General features: G+C 37.4%; 1 long non-coding RNA gene across 1 annotated transcript; it reads left to right on the top strand.

The window, feature by feature from the left end:
• Nucleotides 1-298: 298 nt before the first annotated feature.
• LOC117212798 lies at nucleotides 299-1153 on the top strand. Its single transcript, XR_004488529.1, has 2 exons — nucleotides 299-481; nucleotides 771-1153. It is a non-coding gene; the product is annotated as an uncharacterized LOC117212798 (long non-coding RNA).
• Nucleotides 1154-18709: the final 17556 nt, after the last annotated feature.

An 18709-nucleotide genomic window follows, 5' to 3' on the forward strand; every position in this document is an offset into this window, starting at 1 on the left:
ATGTTAAAAGCTATCTTAAGATAAAAATGATCTTACATTCACAAATGTATATGAATAGAAAGAATTTTGAAATTGAGAAAAATGCAAGAGTATCGTAATAAAAACAAAGGGTGTTAAATGCAGAATGTTGAGGAATTTTAAGTGGTTCCTAAACTACGCCACTGTGGATCCCTTCATCGTCATAAAGTGGAAAAGGGGAAAAGCAGGGAAAGAAGAAAAGTTAAGGGAGGATGCGCGAGGTTCTCTTTTCCTCCACTTTGTCGAATGTTCCCTTTGTACTTAGCCCCGTCGTAGGCTATAACAGCGATGGGAAGAAGAGGAACGTGTCACCAGTGGGCTGCCTTGACGCGATAACGTTGGATTTGATGTGGATTACGGCGTACATCATAGGACTTTGTTTCATAGCGATTTTCGTCGACATTTCGGTAATCTTGTCCGTTGGAATTCTTCTATGGAAGACTGATCGGGAAAATAAGTAATGGTAAGGTACCCTTATCTATATCAGCATAAAAAGAAATCAAACTACTTCATTGAGTAGTTCCATATGGTGACTACGAAAAGTATTGGCACATACCTCCATTTCCCAATGAAGCATTTTTTTTCTTAGGTTAATGCATTTGGTTTTCATTGAATTATAATTCCGTTTTGTAATTATATGAAGGTATTGCCAAATGACACGAACGTCAATGAATTAACGAATATATAAATGTTATAATAAATATCTAGAATCGTATGCAAATGCTTTTTACACTTATCGTATACCATAATAGGAAATGAGCGGAAAACAGAGGGAGACGAGCAGGAAGCTGACATTATATCGATGTAGCAGGCTTGCATGATGGAATTACGTTTTGCAACTGAGGATAAAGTTGAAGTTACGTTGCCTCTTGAAGTTAGTTCACCGATGTACCATAAGTTTGAGATTAATTTAACCCTCGAATATAAATAGAGGAGCAGCGACAGGGCCCTGATATATGAATCCGCGATGTCTATTAACGATCAACCTAAAAGCATGAAACAGGAACAAAACTGTGGAGAAATGAATGAATCCATGCCTTCGCCCGTTGAAAATTATTCAATTACACCGCTTGAAGTTTTTCTTTGTGCGAATTTCTATTACCTACAAATTAAATACATTAACGTCTTTCTTGAAGTTTTTACATTTTCTTTGGTCTTTCTCTTACCATAATTTTACATTTCCTCCTCTTACTATAATTTAGCGATATGAACCCAATTTCTGATAACCTTCTTGTTCCTACCACAAAAGGAATGGCAAAATGGAGCGATCTAGCCATTCCACGCCGTGTTATACCGATGAATAATCGATGAGCATCGAATTATCATAATTCAACGAGACAAGGCTGCGTTGAGTTCCGTTTGATTTAATTCATAATCGGCTTGTTCGATTTCTCTCATCTGAGGGACATGGAGTTACAACGATTTATCATGAGAAGAAATAGATAGAAAGATAAAAAAAGGATAGTAAAAGAGGTAGTAATACGAAAGAAATCCTAAATATAAAAGAATCACAGAAGGATAATGATTAATCATAGAAAGAAAGAATCACAGCCATTATCGAATGAGAAATATACAGCTTCGCTTCCCCATCTACGTCCTTTTTCAAGCAACAATGAGAAGAAAACATAGAAAATTCGAATCTCCCTTCCTTTTGTGCCCAGTGAACATCGATGACAATAAAGAACTGTACAGACAATAGGAAAATCCTGATGAGATATCGTCAAGGAAATTACACGATTAGACGACAACTTATTGAATTTTATCTGATAGCGCTCCATGCTCCTGGACTTGTCTCGTGAAATTCCATGAAGAACGCTTCTATTAGAATTATGGTAAAGATTGATTCGTTTCCAGGCGAATGTAGAAATTGGTCGCGAGACGTAAATTCACTGGCCGCTCTTCATCTTCCACGATGGATCGAGTTCGCGAGGTCAACGTGAAAAATGCGTTGTCGACCAGTTCCTGTGGAAAATCGCCGCTCTGGAAACGGCTGCACAAGTTATCGATGGAATTAGCGCGTATCATCAATTAGAATTCCCGATTTAACGACATCGAAAGTTCGGATTAACTCGGTCGTGGAATTGCCTGGAACGGTATTGTCGCTAATTAAGGGGCACCGTGGAATACGATATTTAAAAGCTTTCGCTGGGAAATGTCGCGATTAGACGGAAATTATTACGATCGTTCGAAACATTAGTTCATAACAAGGACAAAAGGATATTTGGCTTTGGGGATAATGGAGGGATTAAAGCAGATTGCTCTTTCGTTGTTTGGTGATAAACAATAGGCCAGTTTTGGAGAGTTCAATAATTAAGATATTTGATGATAAACAGGAAGCTAGTTCTGGGGGGAGAGAGAGAGAGAGAAAGAGAGAGAGAGAGCACATTGTTGAAAGAGATAACATTGTTCAACACGTACCTAATTTTGCAATCTTCCTTAGGCGATTCTTTTAGATTTTTGTGAGACAAACACGAATCTACAAAACGTTTCTTCCCCCATACCCACAGTTATAGAGAAAAAACAATTTTGAAGAAAATTGCAAATTTCCACATTTGCGAATGTCTTGTTTGCTTTTACAGTAATAATAATCGAGTCGCTGTTGAGACGAAAAATACAATGAACGCTGCTCGAAAAAAATATTATCGATTGTTATTACATTGTAAACATTTAGGTACGTTTAAATAATGATCAAAAGAAAACGAATGCTTAATGCACATCATCTTTCCTTACATTTCTAAAAATAAAAATCCTCGATTATTTGAAGGAAAACTAGTTAATTTACACTTAAAAACAAGCTAATTCACAGCATAGAATATACGGTTGCGAAATACGAATTGAAATTGATTAAGATTACTTTCAGATCGTCAGTTAATATGACACGGTTAGGTAATGAAATTCATTCTTTCAATCTGAACGGTTTAACGAACGTTTTGGAGCAGACTGAAACTGTGAGTGCTCTAATAGAAAAGAGGGATTTCGAGACAAAGGATACCGAGAAACTGGAAAGGAAACGAAAGCAAAAGGGGATTCGGTCGCATTATCTGATTGGTAAGATAATTAAAAGAGAAGACACCTGTGAAAATCGAAAAATCCCATTGTGATTTTAAGGGAGCTGGCTTCTTACCGATCGTATTACACGCTTTCGAACCACGTATTTTGCTTGGAACTATCGTCTTTTGTGCCGGTTGCCAGGGAAATTCGCCGTCATAGACACTGACCCGAAGGAAAACGAGAAAGATGGTAATTAATGGTACCTATTCAAAGGCTTTGTGTCTTTGGTCAGAATTCCTGTGTAAATCGATAGACAGGGAGGAAATAAAACTGCTAAGTATCATAATTAGGAAAGAAGCTTTTACAACGGGGCCGATGATCAAGACAACCCTTTGTTTTCTAGTTCTTTGAAGGAAGGCGAGCGAAATTTAATTTTGGCCCCTTTTAAATATTCCAACGAGCGAAGGGAACGAGGATTGAAATAAAGAAACGCGAGAGAAATAACAGAGAAAGTGACGTTTCCTTTGTGTCTCTGGAAATGGGTTTTACCTGCAGACAAACAGCATACGAAACGAGTTACATAATTCCCATTCACCATGCTCTCCGTCATACTTTACCTTTCTTTTTAACAGAAAGTCTTCTTGTCCATATTTAGTATGCTATTTCTATTCATATACAATATGATGTGTATTCACGTGGACACAGATTATGAGATATCGGTCTTAAAATCAATTTTAAATAGAAATAATTGCGTTGACTTTTTAATGTCTTCCTTTATATCCGAGCTTTTGTACTCTTTAAACTGTACGTTTCACGATGATAGCAATTAAATTATTGCAATCGTTCAAGATTTCTGGACCTTCCATTTCGCTTCACTCCCACCGATTCTGTTTCTCTGTATTTTGAAATATTATTCACTGTTCCTTAGCAACTTCCCTTTGAATCATTAAAGTCAACTAATTGTAGGCGCTGATTGTTAATTACAGAATGCACCTTTCCTACCCAAAGCATAGCAAACAGCACTAACAATCTCTTAAATAACACAAATCAAATTAAAAGCAACGTCCTGTTGTATAACGCGCCAAACCTCTCATAACGGTCTACCTGTACGTAAAAATCTTTACTTAAATTACCTTGTGTAAGTCAATTCATACAGCGCTATTGTTAAAATGGCAATTAAAAATTGCGCATTTCATATATTTGTACGCAATAATAATAGGTTCCTGTAATTCGTATAATTTACAACACGACAGTAATGAGAATGAAATTTTTTACATAGCTATATCTCCTCTACCTTCCAGCTCCGACTTTCACTTAATTTCAATTAATAAGGATTTCCTCCTGTTTACTCATCCACACGTTCGTGTTTAGTTGTTTAGCCGGCTATCGCCATAATTATCGAAACGATTAAATCAAAATGTACGCAGGGCAAACGCAGCGGCACAGTTTTTTAACGATCCGATCAATCTATCCGTGGAATATTACAGGTGAAATGTGGCCATTTTCGACAGTAAACACACTCTCTCTGCTATGCCGGGTTATTCATTATTCGATGTTTTACGTATGTTCTTCTTAACAATTTTCGAAACATTTTCTCTCCCCGATGATAGCGAGTAAACGAATTACAACTACAATTAGCACAATTAAGTTTATCTTTTTCCTTTGTTCACAAATAATCGTCCCTTTGCAACGATTTCATCTTCCGCAGAAAATTTCCGTATTCTCTGAAAAGACGAAACGAAGACATGTATTTTGCATAACGAAGCTGTGCAGCACTTTTGCCATGAATCTTCGCATGCAAGCGGCATTGCGTATGCAAAAACGAGAAGTGTTGAAGGTATTCTAAAGTACAAAACATAGTTGTAACAAATTTTACGTTTCTTCTCGAAATTCTTGAAAAAAGGTAAAAGGAAGTTTTCGTGTTGGTTTCGCAATGAAGAAGTTCTTTGTTGTATTTCGAGGTTAACGAGAAGTCTGATGAAATTTTGGAGAGTAAATGAAATGGTCGATGATTTACGATATCGTGGGAATAATATTTCCATTTGCAGAAAGAAACGAAAGGATCAGAGGGTAAATGCGGTGGGAGGAGTGTCGGCTAGACAAGGGGTTCAATTTATTTCGTTTAGCCACAATAGCGATAATCACGCGGATGAAGGGAAAAACTGGGCTATCGTGGCAACCGGCCACCTGATTCCGATTTTCGAGGAATAAGACATCGGGAATTATGGAGGACAGTTTGAGTCGTTAGTCGCTTCAAAATTTCTTCAAGAACAACTGATCTTACAGCACAAAACGTTTTACGACTTCTTTTATATCGAGAAATGTTAGACAATTGGAGGTTTGTTGTACGTTTATTTACTAAAAGTTGTTTTATCTCTTCAGAAAATTTTTAGTGTTTTTATCATACTTGGCAAACTTATGAGACAGGTGTGTACCAAAAGCTGATACCATTAAAACCCTCCATTATTTTGATTTAACTTTACGTAATTCTGCAGTAAGCAGAATTAGACGTTATGTATCTTCCTTTAGCTACCGAGGCACGAAATTAAGGGATGAAACTATCCTCCATGGTGTTGGGTTGCTACTTATCTCTTTGATGTGTCTCAGAAAGTCTTAGAACCACCGGAGATTCTCTTATAGAAACAGTTTTCGTTTAACAAATAAATATTTCACAATCTTTAACTTTAATTTCTTAATTTACAAAAATTTTCATTTTATTATTAACGTTATCACAGTCTTAAAATTTTATTCCAAAAGTTCTTTCCTATAATCTTAACGTTCCATTAATAAATCAATAGACATGTTTAAATTTAATCCATTTCAATTACCGTTCGATAGACGGAGTTAATTAGAAATTTACTGAAAAACATGTCAATCATAAATCATTAAACCCGAATATAATTCGCCTGCATTTTATTCTTTAGCCTCAATTTTTCTTTAGTTCGTAATTTTTATTTTCAAGTTTCATGAAATATACTTGCTACATCGTGGATTTTGATGCATTTATGAAGAATTTAAAGATGCAAAAATGCCCAGAGTGAGCGTGAAATGCAAGAATATATATATATGTCGGATTTACATTAGAATTAGGGTTAGGGGCGTGAAACGAATATTTGTTTGGATTACACGTCGTCGTTATGCAATAGAGAAGACATTGGCTAGTGCAAATACGATTATCATAGAACCGGACAAGTAACCGTGGTAATTAGATACTCGAGAAACTAATGACAATGATCCTAGGTTCAATAACGAATCCGCGGTCGACGGGATGATAGATGAACGTGCTCACAAAATCTAAGTCGGACGCGTGATATTCACTGGTCGTAAAGGGTTACTCTTTTCATCGATGAGATCGCGAGCGAGAATGACTTTCCCGTCCCGATGATGCCACGGAGGAAAACTATAATGGGGTGTGTCTAAGGACACGAGATCATCGGATTCGTCGAGAAAAGCCTTCGTTCAGAAAGTAAGGGAAATTGGCGTTGCTGCTAATTGGTCAATCTCCATATCGGTAGTTAGAAAAAGATGCTAGCCGCTCTCGAGGGAAAGTTGCTAGTGGGAGACGCCGCTCGTTGAGAAATAGGTCTCCCCTATCTTCCCGTAGTTGGGACAAAGACTGCTTGTCTGTTTGAAGGACTTTGGTTAGCTAAATCTTAAGATGTATAACGGGCCCTCAGGCTAGCTGAACATGTACTGCGGAGACGCATCGACATCTGGCAATCATCTTACTCGAAGAATAAGGTCTGCGTGTGGCGAGCCACGGGACAGAAACCGTTGGAATGTTTACTGTCGCGTGTCGCCACGAATATTTCCTTTAAGGAGAGCTATAGAATTACTCCATACCTTTGCTAGGCAAAGCGTTCATCCCGTGACCGCGGCTACGTTCGGCGACTGGCTGTCGCCTCGAGCCCAAGCTCATTATCACAACTCTCGAACAATTACAGTCGGATTGAATAACTACAATTGTTTAATCACAGCTATAGTAGATTCTAGGTTACAATGTTGCGGGATTATCCAAAATTCCAAAGGCTCCGGTGTTCTTTCATCTCCGACATATAAAATACTCAATGTGAAATACAACACCTACTTAGCACGTGGCTGAAACAAATATTCGCCTAGATAATATTTCTTCAGTAACGTTTATAAAAGTGTAAATTTGCATAAATTTGTTGCTAGTCTAATAATTACCGAGTTGCAAAAATATCGCATCAACTTAATTGCCAGCCAAAAATCCAAATGGACAGTCGTGACGATTGCAAGTGTTGTCGGCCAGAAGTCATCGGATAAGGAATACGTGACTGTCGTTCGATCACCGAGAAGAGGATGAAACCGCTTCGAAAGCGGGAAGCAAGGCGCCCGATCGCGATAACAATGGCTCTATCACAGAGCGGAACGTACGTAGGTTATCTGAAACGCGGTGGCCCACATTTTGCCAGTCGTAACGGTTCGAGTTCTTCCGTGAACGACGGATTATCGACGCTCGATCCGTTTACATCGGTGCTCCATTATCGTCCGGCCGATTCCGCGTCGCCGTTAGACCGGACAATGGTCGGCTTGGACGATGGCCACGCGTGATCTACCATCCGGAGAAATCGATGGACCCGCGAAACGAGCCACTGCGGACTCCAAGTGTTGAAGCTTCATCTAGATGGGAGAATAGAGGTCTGACGAAATGGTGAGAAAGGGGATTGATCTTTGGCGAACGCGTGATCCATTCTCACGGGTGTTAAGAAGAGTATAAGATCCGTTTCAGGGACGTTTGATGGGACAGAATGGAAGTTTGCCTGCCATTTGGAACCGGCGACGTTTCTTCGTCTATCTACGGACGTGGAAGATTGAAAGTGGATAAGGGAGGAAAATAGGTAGACTTCTTGGAAAATGTACAGGATGAATTATCGCATTTGTGAGGTGGAGCAGGATCATTTTGCGCTACCGGACTGTACAATATTATCGACGTTTGTGTTACAAGTTAACGATATTGATAGATACACTTGCATAAAATAAGTGAAGGGTTACTTCCATGGTCAAACACGGACGCGGTGGCAAAACTTTCAGAACCTTAAAATGTATAAAATAATCAATTCGATTTTTGTTTAACGAGCTCTTACGAATTACACTATAAATAATGTAATATGGTAATATGTTATAGATAATTAAAACTTTGTGAATTTTTCATTAGTTTCATTGTCTTTGGTAAGATTGTTCATTGGAATTTCCCATATGCATTCACTGAATTCAATGTAATTTTCGTATGCGGTGTAGAACTCCGTGAATTTTTGACTATTTTATATATTAATTAATTAATTTTTAACTATTTCTTTTAATTCACCTACATTTTTCATATGGATCTCTATGGTTCGTATGTGATCATATGATTCGTACTCTTTTTAATAAAACTCCTATATTTCGTACAAAACTTCGTAAATCTTTAATTAGATTCATTTTTAGCAAAATTGTTCATATACTTTGTTTTATCCACTAATTGTTTATCATACGAAATGGAACTATATTTTGCTACATTTTTCAGTGATTATGTTCAGAGAGAATATAACTATAGTACCATTTTACATTTTTAACGTAGACTGTGATTTACAAATTAAGTAGACCTCATCATACCGAATAAAACATCGGTTCTTCATAGTTTCCCATTGCTACGTTTCAGACTTTTTAAAGGCAGCATGATTAGTAGTAGGTCCGCTGCTTCACTTTTTTCGGCAAATGAAAGAAATTCCATGGATATTCAAACATAACGAACAACGTGGAAAAGAGAGAAATATTACTCTACGATCGTGTCGGTGATGCAGTAGAATCACGGCGATTTAAAATTCTATATGATAATGGCCGTCGCCAGACGGGATCAGAGGGACTCTCATTTTCCAGACGGGTGGAGCATCGACGTATACACGCTCGCCGAGGTCCAGTAATTTCCGAGTGCAATTACAGCACGATCAAACGACACGGTATAGGGAACGAAAAAATCCCATTTTCTCCTCGTCGTGCAACGAAAGCTGAATATTCGAAACAGCTGCAAGATCCCCGCCGGATGTATTCCCCGGTTCTCGATTATATCCATCACTGATCGGTTTACATCGGCGCTCCATTATTCTCGATGAATGATTTCCAACTGGTGATCAAGGACAAGGAGATCATATCGTAAAACGTAGTTTCGGAATTCACTTTTGGATCACTGTCATTGGAGAATAAGAAAAATGGCCAGTGACGAGAAAAAAATGAGAATTTGTATAATAAGTATTGCAAAGATGAAGTGAAAGTTACGATTGAATTGATGGAAAAGATTTGTGAGAAATTAATAGATACGCTATGATGTTATTTTGTGTGTGTGTATTTTGGTGTCTAATCAATTATATACATGCATATACGTCATCTCTAAAAGATTGTGGAATCTTTGTGCGTTATAAACTGCAGATTCTTTTTTACGCATTTGTCGGAAATTTAAAGGTGCACAAGTGTACAGAAAAGTATGACACGCACAAAACAATAATGCGCAGTAACAAATGCACATCATATTCGAGATTAATACTCAAAATATATTATTCACTGCAATATTAATTAGGTAATATACTTTTCCGTCTAGATTCCATTATTTTTTAGAACTCCAATTCATAAAAATATGAATTTGCGTAAATACTCGCAACCTAATTATAATTTATTCGAATATATTTATATTATATTAATATATATTTATCCTATCGAGCCAATAATTACGAAAAAATATTCGATAAATTGAAAGAGGCGAAATAAACTCGAAACGAGTAGATAGCATGTTTCTGTTTGAGATAGGATGGAAAGTGCGCTTTTTTTATGCTTTACGAATATTCGATAGTTGGCCTCCAGCTATATGTATATGAGAGAAACGAAAGGAGTAAAGTGAATTCTCGAATATCTAGAATGCGTCCATTTAATCTGATTAAAACGTTCCGATGATCTCGATAGGGTTTCGTTTCTCTTTGCCTGTAGTCTGAGTGGCCTCTCTGCACGTGGGGACGTTTCGTTGGCTTTAATTCGCTTGCTGAACCATTAACATTTCCCGGGCAGAATCGGATAGTTGAGGTCATATTTCAGAGGGTTCTGGTGTCACAGGTGGTTCCAGGGATTCCTAGCACTGGGTCTTGATAGTTTCACGAGTTTTGAAATTTCTTAGATACTGTAGAAGAACGACGTAGAATATTTTTGAGGTATCAGAAACTTCAGACGCTGAGCTTTGCGAAAGTACGCGCGGATCTGAAAACAAGAGCTTTCATTTTTAGATTCATTAATTCTATGATATTTCCAAACTCAATTGAAATTTTGATACACTGCAAAACGCTTTTTAATTATATCTATTCTCCTATTTCTCTATTGTACCAACATAATATGATTATATGATTTCAATTCGTTATACATATTTCAATTGTAATTGGTTAGGTATAATTTTGACATATATCAATCGTTCATTTGTTTTTATATTTTGACGTGCATTTTTACCTTAAATACACTAAATATGTGTAACTGCAGATGTAACTTTCGAGAATGATTGACACGAATATGTATATTACCATGATTTATATGAACATACCTTTATACGAATTTCCTACCAATGTATAAAATCGCCAGAAATCTTTAGAACTTACAAGCATGCTAAAGTATCACGAATCTTTTGAAAGCTTGAAGATCTCAGAAATGTTCAACACCCCATAAACCTGCTAAAGTTTCGAAAATCTAAATTATCGCCGTTCCATATCAGACACCTTACAGCGCAATCGTCTCGTTCCTTTTCACCCTTAAACACCGGAATTTCCACAAGATATCAATTTTATTTTCATTTAGAATGTCGACTACCGAGTTTTATGGAGCATTTATTTCCCGTTGCACGTTCTTTAGCACCGCTTAGTAGCGGACGTAAAAAGCGCAGATCGGGCATAAAGAGTCTCGATTAGCATCAAAACTTAGCCACATCACGTAAACGCAATCAAATGCCGTTTCTTCATCTTTGATGACGTACGTTCTCCTTTAACAGCCCGCGAACGATGTAATCTGTTCCTGTACTTACAACACGTTTCTCTCGTTTCGCAAGATTAATGGCGGAAAAACGAGTCATCGGTTCTCTACGATAACTTCATCTCGGTCTCTTTATACATTGTACATATGAAGCTATTTTTCCCTGATAAATAAATTTCTTATGTGAAAAATCATACGACTCCGAAGCTCGAGATATTTTTTTCAAATATAATTTTCTTCTTTCACGATAAATAAATCGAATCAATCCAATCCATTTATGTTGTACCATTTATGCTGCTTCTAAATCCGCGAAGCTAATGAACGCTAAAGGTTCATAGCATTCAAGTGATAAATTATGTAATTAGGAAAATTAATAGAAATATTCAGTAATATCGCTTACAGCGTTTATCATCTCACTACCTGAATCTTTCCTATACAAATCAAGCAACTCTAAAGTTTTATAAAATGCATAATACTAATAGCGACGCTGAATTCCTTTAACATTTCAATATCTCAAGAATTTTCTTTTAAACGTAGTTGGTTAAACGGTCGCTTTCGTTAGATCGCAATTAATCTGACGCCGTTTCGGATGATTTCCAAGCGTATGTATTTAATTTGAAAGAAGTTTCGCAGAGAGAGAGAGAGAGAGAGGGAGAGAGAGCACGGAACACATTTTGCCGCGGCAGTTTCCACGCGTGTTTCATATTCATGACGACGGAAATCTATGCGCTGCGCCGTATATATTTACGTGACGCGACACGAGGCGGACACTGGAGCCGCGGTACCTGCATTTACAGCGGTAATATATCGTAATGAGACTCGGAGTGTTTGGCAGATGGTAAATCCGCGTTATAATTCATTAGAAAACATGGCTCGTTTCCACGGTGAATGGTCCGCGATAGCTGAAACGTTGAACAACTTTTCGTCACAAAACAGTTTTGTAACTGTTACGTAAACTTTTCCTCTTGAACAATTGAACTGATATTATTTGTAAACTACGGATACCCGTGCATTTTTTATATTTTTGTGTGAACGTAAGCAGAGAAATTACGAGGCCAAATAAAAATTTAGTTATTGTGCAGGAAGGTGCAGATTTTTTTTGTCAAATGTTTTCGTTGGAATATATAAAAGGTTCTGTCGAAAACATTTTTCAACACGACAAAGAGAAAAACTAAAATTTTAAATTTGAATTTTGATCAGAAAAAATAAAACGGGAAAAGATCACATTTGCGAATTTAATTAATAGAATAAACAACCGACATGTAAAATGTGAAAAGTTAAAGCGTCGCCATGTAAAACGAAATTGTTCGATATATCGGGACAAAGTGGATGGCCGCTTGAAAAAGGAAAATAGATGTGATTTTCAGGAACGACCAGGCTACTTCCCGGAAAATCCCGCGAGCCTTTCGAAAGTCCCATTTTTCCATAATTCCGGAAAAGGACGAAACGGTTCCATGCATCGTCCACATCCTGCTGTTTTCCAACCAGCTTCGCTCACTGAAAAATCAGTGAAACGCTTCAGAATCCCTTCCTCGTAAAATGACACACCGAAAATTCGCTGGCTACTGAAACTAACTCCAAGCTGTCAGGGACATATGGTCATCCCTCGAACAGATATATATCCAGATTAAATTAAATCGTGAATTTTTCATCGATAGACGAGACACGTCTCCCTCCCTTTATATCTTTTTATTAGCGATTCTTGCTTTGGCAAGCATTTGTGTTGTTCGATCAGCACCGGTCTTATAGATGACTGGAGTATGAAATCTGTATCAAAGAAATTCAAATGACAGATATTGTGCCTTTATAATAATTATCATAATTAAATATAATCAATTATAAAACGTGGATCCTATCTTTCATGCATCCTATTTATACTTTTTACTATTTATATTTTAGTTACACAAGACAGAATGGTTATGGATAATTAACTGAGTGTCAGTCGATCCACATTTGAATAGAGATATCTGTATGACCAGTAAAAGTCCTCATCTACTTTAAATATCTCGACTCGGTCGAACTCGCTGTATTTTTAGAATTGCGCCACGGAAGGTGTATCGTAATTCTATCAAATATTTCTCTGCATATAACCAACCTTTACAATTCACCTCTTGCTTCCAAATAATAAGTTTCTTCGTCAAAATGAACTTCGTCAAAATAAAACTTTCATTTATGGAATAAAATTCAGAAAGTCGCACAGGATTTATTGTGAGTTACGATACATAAATGAATACACCTGACACGTTCCTGCGCGAGATCCAACCGTGACAACTGGAGTGGATCAATTCTAAAAATAGTAGAAGTTTCAAGTTGCATAATCGTCCAAGACACAAAGGTACCCGTTGATATTGTTAGAAGTTTGATAGCGATAAGAACAAAATCTCGAGTTTCTCTCGACGTTGATGTTCTCCTGGTTGGTTGAAAGTGCCCTGGAAAAACATTTGTACCGTGAAGTCGATCGTTTCTAAGCAAGGAGATTCTCGTCGAAAGCTTCCCCGGCGAAGAACCGTTTCCAAGCGACGCGCCACTTCGTTATCGGGTCGAACTGCTGATAACGGACACTTGAAACTTTATTAAGTTCGAGCGATTTTATAAAGCGAGTTAAGTGACTTCCCAGAAGTAGCTGTTGTTGCCTAGCCGCTTTTATTCGTCACGCTTGCGAACTTTATCATACCGATCGTTCAAACTGTATAGTTCCGTGAATTTTTACGACCCTTAAATTTTTTTATCGAGCAAACGGTAGCGTTTTAGTCGACTTTGTATAATGTTACACACAGAGAAGCTCAATAGTCATGCTATGTATAATTGCAGAGAATTTCGCCGATTCTATGTGAAACGGCAAAATGAAAATGTGTAATGTAGGAATTTACATCGTATCAACGTAATTGTAATTTCAGTAATTTTGCAAATGGAAATTTCAGTAACTTTAGCATTAAAAGTATCCTACTACTCTAGAAGTGTGGAAAGTGCGAGATCTAAAGCAATGCCGACACCGAAATAAAGCTATAGTTGATTACATATTCAAAAAAATTGTGAAATGTACAAGTAGAAAGTAAACTAACGTAACACATATAATCCAGTTGAATGCACGCATAGTCTCACAATACTTAAAATCATTTGCCCCGAAAACGAAGCGTCGCGTAAAAAAATTTTATTCCACGTTTTCGACTTATTTTCTCGCATACGATCATCCTTTTTCGCCTGTATATTTGATAAAGACGCTATTCGTGAATAAACCAAATTTCTCCATGAAAATACGATCAGAACTTCGATATAAACGTAAAACATTCAAATAAAAATAGTCGTTCGTCACTATCCAGGCAATTCTATTTTCATCTTTTAATATAACTCTCTGTTATGGCTTCCATCGTCATTTTTGAAATTTCCTATTTTCCGTCAAATAGCTGGGAGCAACGAATAAAATCAAGTTTCATCGAACATAATCGGTTGCCTCTGGAGGATATTAATTCTCAGAAACAACCTCGGAAACATCGATACGTAAATTCGTGTTTTAAATTCCTCCGATCGACAATGATCTTTTTATGTGCTTTCACTCGGGTAATGATGGGCGTGTGTAGAAACGATTTGCGCGGTTCAAATTAGTTAGTGAGGACTAAAGTTATAGAAAATCCAAAAACGACGGAAAAAAAATTGGTGGAGCGACGGCGCGAGAGAAAAATAATTTCGGCCGGATACTGGCGGGATGAAACACGAGGCTAACCGAGGCGAAAGAGGGACACGCGAGTCCTCGCGAATTGAAATTTCTAGATATTTTTGCGGCGTGCATTCAGCCGTTTGCAACGACGCGAGGACCATCGAGGAGGGGTTTCATTTTTCCGCAGAATCGATAATTGTTTGCGTGCAGCTAGCGATGGGCGTCGACGCGCTTCGAAACCGTCTTTGAAACCAAAAATATCGATAAATATGAAACCTGTATATTTTACTTTATGCAGAAAATACTGATCTTCGATGGAACTTCTCAAAATTTCGAACGTCGAAACTCGTCTCTTCAAATTTCAAAAAGTCAGCTAAAAGTTTGAACTCTGTCAAAAAAAAAGTTCCTTAATCTTAATTCTTCGAATCAGATTTTCGAGATTCTTTTACGATCCTGCAGACTTTTATCAATTGCAATTCAAAGTTCGGAAATTACCATAATCCATAAAAGATTTCACAGGACTCTGATGTTTTTCAACTTTACCCGTTCTTTCGTTTATAAAGAAAAGAATCAATCCTTTTGGATCATTTCGACGAGTGTTTCGTCTAAGAAAAATTTGCCGGGAAATGATGCTTCGAAACGAGGATTTTATGCAAATTGTTCCAGAACTCTGAGTAGAGTTGGATCGAATCGCCATCGCTACCGGTGGTATGCACAAGGGGATGAAAAAGGCAGCGCCGATTCGGCCGATGGAACAGTTAATTGATACAATACAGCGCGTCCATATTTCGCTCAGGCTCGGATTTCAATGGCGGAATTTCCGGTTGGAAAGCGTGTGGCCATTGAACGCCTAATACGGAGTTTTTAACGCGACAGAGCTTTAAGACTGACCCGATGGAATAAAGACAGATTTCACGCCGAATGGACGCGTACAAAGCCTACCACGTGCGTGCCCGTACATTCTCTCCCGTTCTTCTCCGTGTTTTTCGTTCTCCCCTTTCGTTTCTCGTTTATTTCTAAATAAAAGTCACCGATCCGATCAGCTATTCCGTGCCAAATGCGATTTCACGTTTTTTCCTACCCGTCTTTCCTTGTTCGCGAGTGTGCATGCTAACAACGCCAGCTACGTCCACTTTTGTGTCTTTAAATGACGCCTACTTCTACCGAATGGATGGTGAGTACTCCTTTTCTCTTTCTGGAAAAAGAAATTTATATATTTCTGGAGAAGAGATAAATATGGGAAAGCTTTGAACATTTTGCTATTTATTGGGCAACTTTGTGATTGCTTTTAAGAAAACTTTGTCTCTCTTGAGATAGTTTTGAAAGGTTTCTAAGTGTACTCGGTTTCTTATGATGAACAAGATATTTTAGAAAGATCAAAATACGAATAAGAGAATTTATATTCTTGGTATAGGTATTTAATATTTTTGCTTATTTTTTTACTTGTTAGAAAATGACACTTTTGTCTTGACCAATGCCAGATTTTTATATTTGATGTATAACTGATGCATTTAATGATCAATTAACGGTATTATCTTTCAAGTAGTATTTTGCAAAAATACATAACGATGCGTTTTAAATTTTATCAAACATGTTGAACTCTTTGATTCAATTAATGTCAGATTTTGTTTTTCAATGATCAGTTAGAAACGGTATTTGCCACGCAGTATTTCGCAAGAGTATATGATAAATTCCTTTTTTGAAATTTTATATTATTCTTCCTTTCCGTATATTTATTCTTATATTTTTATCAGAGTTTTGGGTGGAAAATAGAGGGTTGATCATCATAATTTATATTCACGAGGAACACCATGAATCCGAGCATCGTATCTTCTTTTATCATACCGGCGCTTTTTTTCCATTACTCCTGAAATTGATTTCCCTTTCTTCGGCGGCGTAGGATTGTATTAATCCCAGCGATGGTACCCAATCGTTCCTTCATCCAGTTGCGCTGCTAACCTTCCAGATCTTTCTCTTTCTTATATATAATGGTCGAAAGAATGCCGGTTCCGATGGAATTGGAATGATCTGACTCACGGTTTTGCATTAATCGCGATCACCTCTAACCGTTCCTCGCGTCGCTTTATGAAACTAACAGGAAGCAGAGGAACTTCGTTCCATTTTCATTGTAATGCAACACCTTCTATCGATAAGTTTGCTTCCCTCTCGTCGATGTTCCATTTTATTGAATCTATATATCAACCTATCCTGAATCGTCAAACACGATGGAAAATTAAACACGTTTATTTACCGAGATTTTATTTACAAATATTTCGTTCAATCAATGATACCCAGTTTTCGAATATTTTCTCCTTTTCTTTTTTCCTATTGTTTGCCTTAATGTCCTATACGTATCGACAGCTAAAATAATAAACTCCGTGTTTTAATATTACAGCAAAAATTCGATACTCAGAGTAGCTTTCGTTTTGCGTTATTCAATTCTTTTCGTTTTATTAAATTTATATGCAACGAGAGGGGTTTCTGCTTAAATTTTCTGCTCTGGCAGCGAATTAATTCGAGCAAAATTTTTTTGTTTCTCTCAATTTCTTATTAGCAAGTATTTCGTAATGCTTCCAGAGAAATTTTGATATTTAATAGCAATGTTGAGCAAATCGTTTAGCGGCAAAGGAACGTGATTGAACCGAGAACGATTCAAAGAACGTAGCAGAGTTTGGAATCATCTCTTCCTTACAATTGATCAGTTGCTTTCCTTTTTTATTTCTTGTTTCGCGTAAAATGTTTCTCTGTTTTACAAATACTACAAAAGCAAAGGACTCTCATAAAATTCATTAAAATGGAACAGCTAACTTTTTTGCCTCAAGATATGTGCCCGAAAACGAATTCCACGTTTCCCATTGAAAACTAGCACTTTTGAGGCAACAAATCGAGTTTCGGTTACAATCAAACTGGTACGTCAAACCGTAGGAACCACCCATTTCAGGTCGTTACAAATTGTTCTTGCTTTACAAAAAACCCGGTTTTCCAATCAACACGAAGTCTTTTATAAAATAACCACTCCCAGTTTCACAAACCACAGTGTTCTCCGACTCGTTCATTACCATTTTAAACCGGTTAGGTCCATCGATACACTTTCTATCCAGATCATTATTACTCGCCGTATCTATGCATCGACTCGTGCAGCTTTTCAAGAGACACATGCACAATTTCGTAGAAAATTCAGGCTCCATTAATCTTCTCCTTCTTCTACACCTTACTACTATCTACGGGTCATTCCTCTGCTCCGTTTTTTTTCCTTCTCTACAGGGTGTATCTGAAATAATACAATAGGAAGGGTACAGGATAAAATAAGTCGAAAGATAAAATAAATCGAAAACGTAGAGTGACATTTTTTCACACGAAGCCTGGTTCTTTAATAAATTTCATAAATTATGGCGAACTATTGCTTTGTCCTTAACACGTTCACTGTCACATCAGTTCTATATATATCTTGCCCTCGAAACTACGATAGATCGAAATACAACATTTACTTTCTTGCAAAATATTATATTGCACTTGTGCACCTTTCTCTGCCAACGTTATCTAATTTCTCATCGTTGAAAATCCTTTAGTTCACGAAACGTATGTTATTTTAATCAACCTATAAAATTTAGTTAAACGATCACCGATGACCGTCGTGCCAGTCATCGTATTAATGGATTACATAATTTATATGAAAGCAGCTATTTTTCATCTTTGTCTTATTTTTGCACTTATATTCACCTGCTTTCACATTATTATTACAAAGCATTACAAATTGCATCACCAATTCAGAAACACCCTGTACATTCACCTATCCCCTTTCATTTATTTTAAATCCCTTCCCCACCCACCCTTTAATCCTTGCAACGTCGAACACAAACACCCTGTTCGAATTTCTTATGCAGTCCTCGCGCATACAAACGACGCGTTTAGACAGCCACCCTCGTTCTCGAAGACGCGGCGAAAACCGGGAGAGAGAGGAATGCAGAAGTGTGGCCCGGAACCAGAGGGTTGGAAGGGACGAATGGACGCGTTCCGGTTCGATCGTACGTTTCCTCCGGCTCCGCT

This window comes from Bombus bifarius, unplaced genomic scaffold (genome assembly GCF_011952205.1).
Source record: "Bombus bifarius isolate JDL3187 unplaced genomic scaffold, Bbif_JDL3187 scf7180000008379, whole genome shotgun sequence".
NCBI lineage: Eukaryota > Metazoa > Arthropoda > Insecta > Hymenoptera > Apidae > Bombus > Bombus bifarius.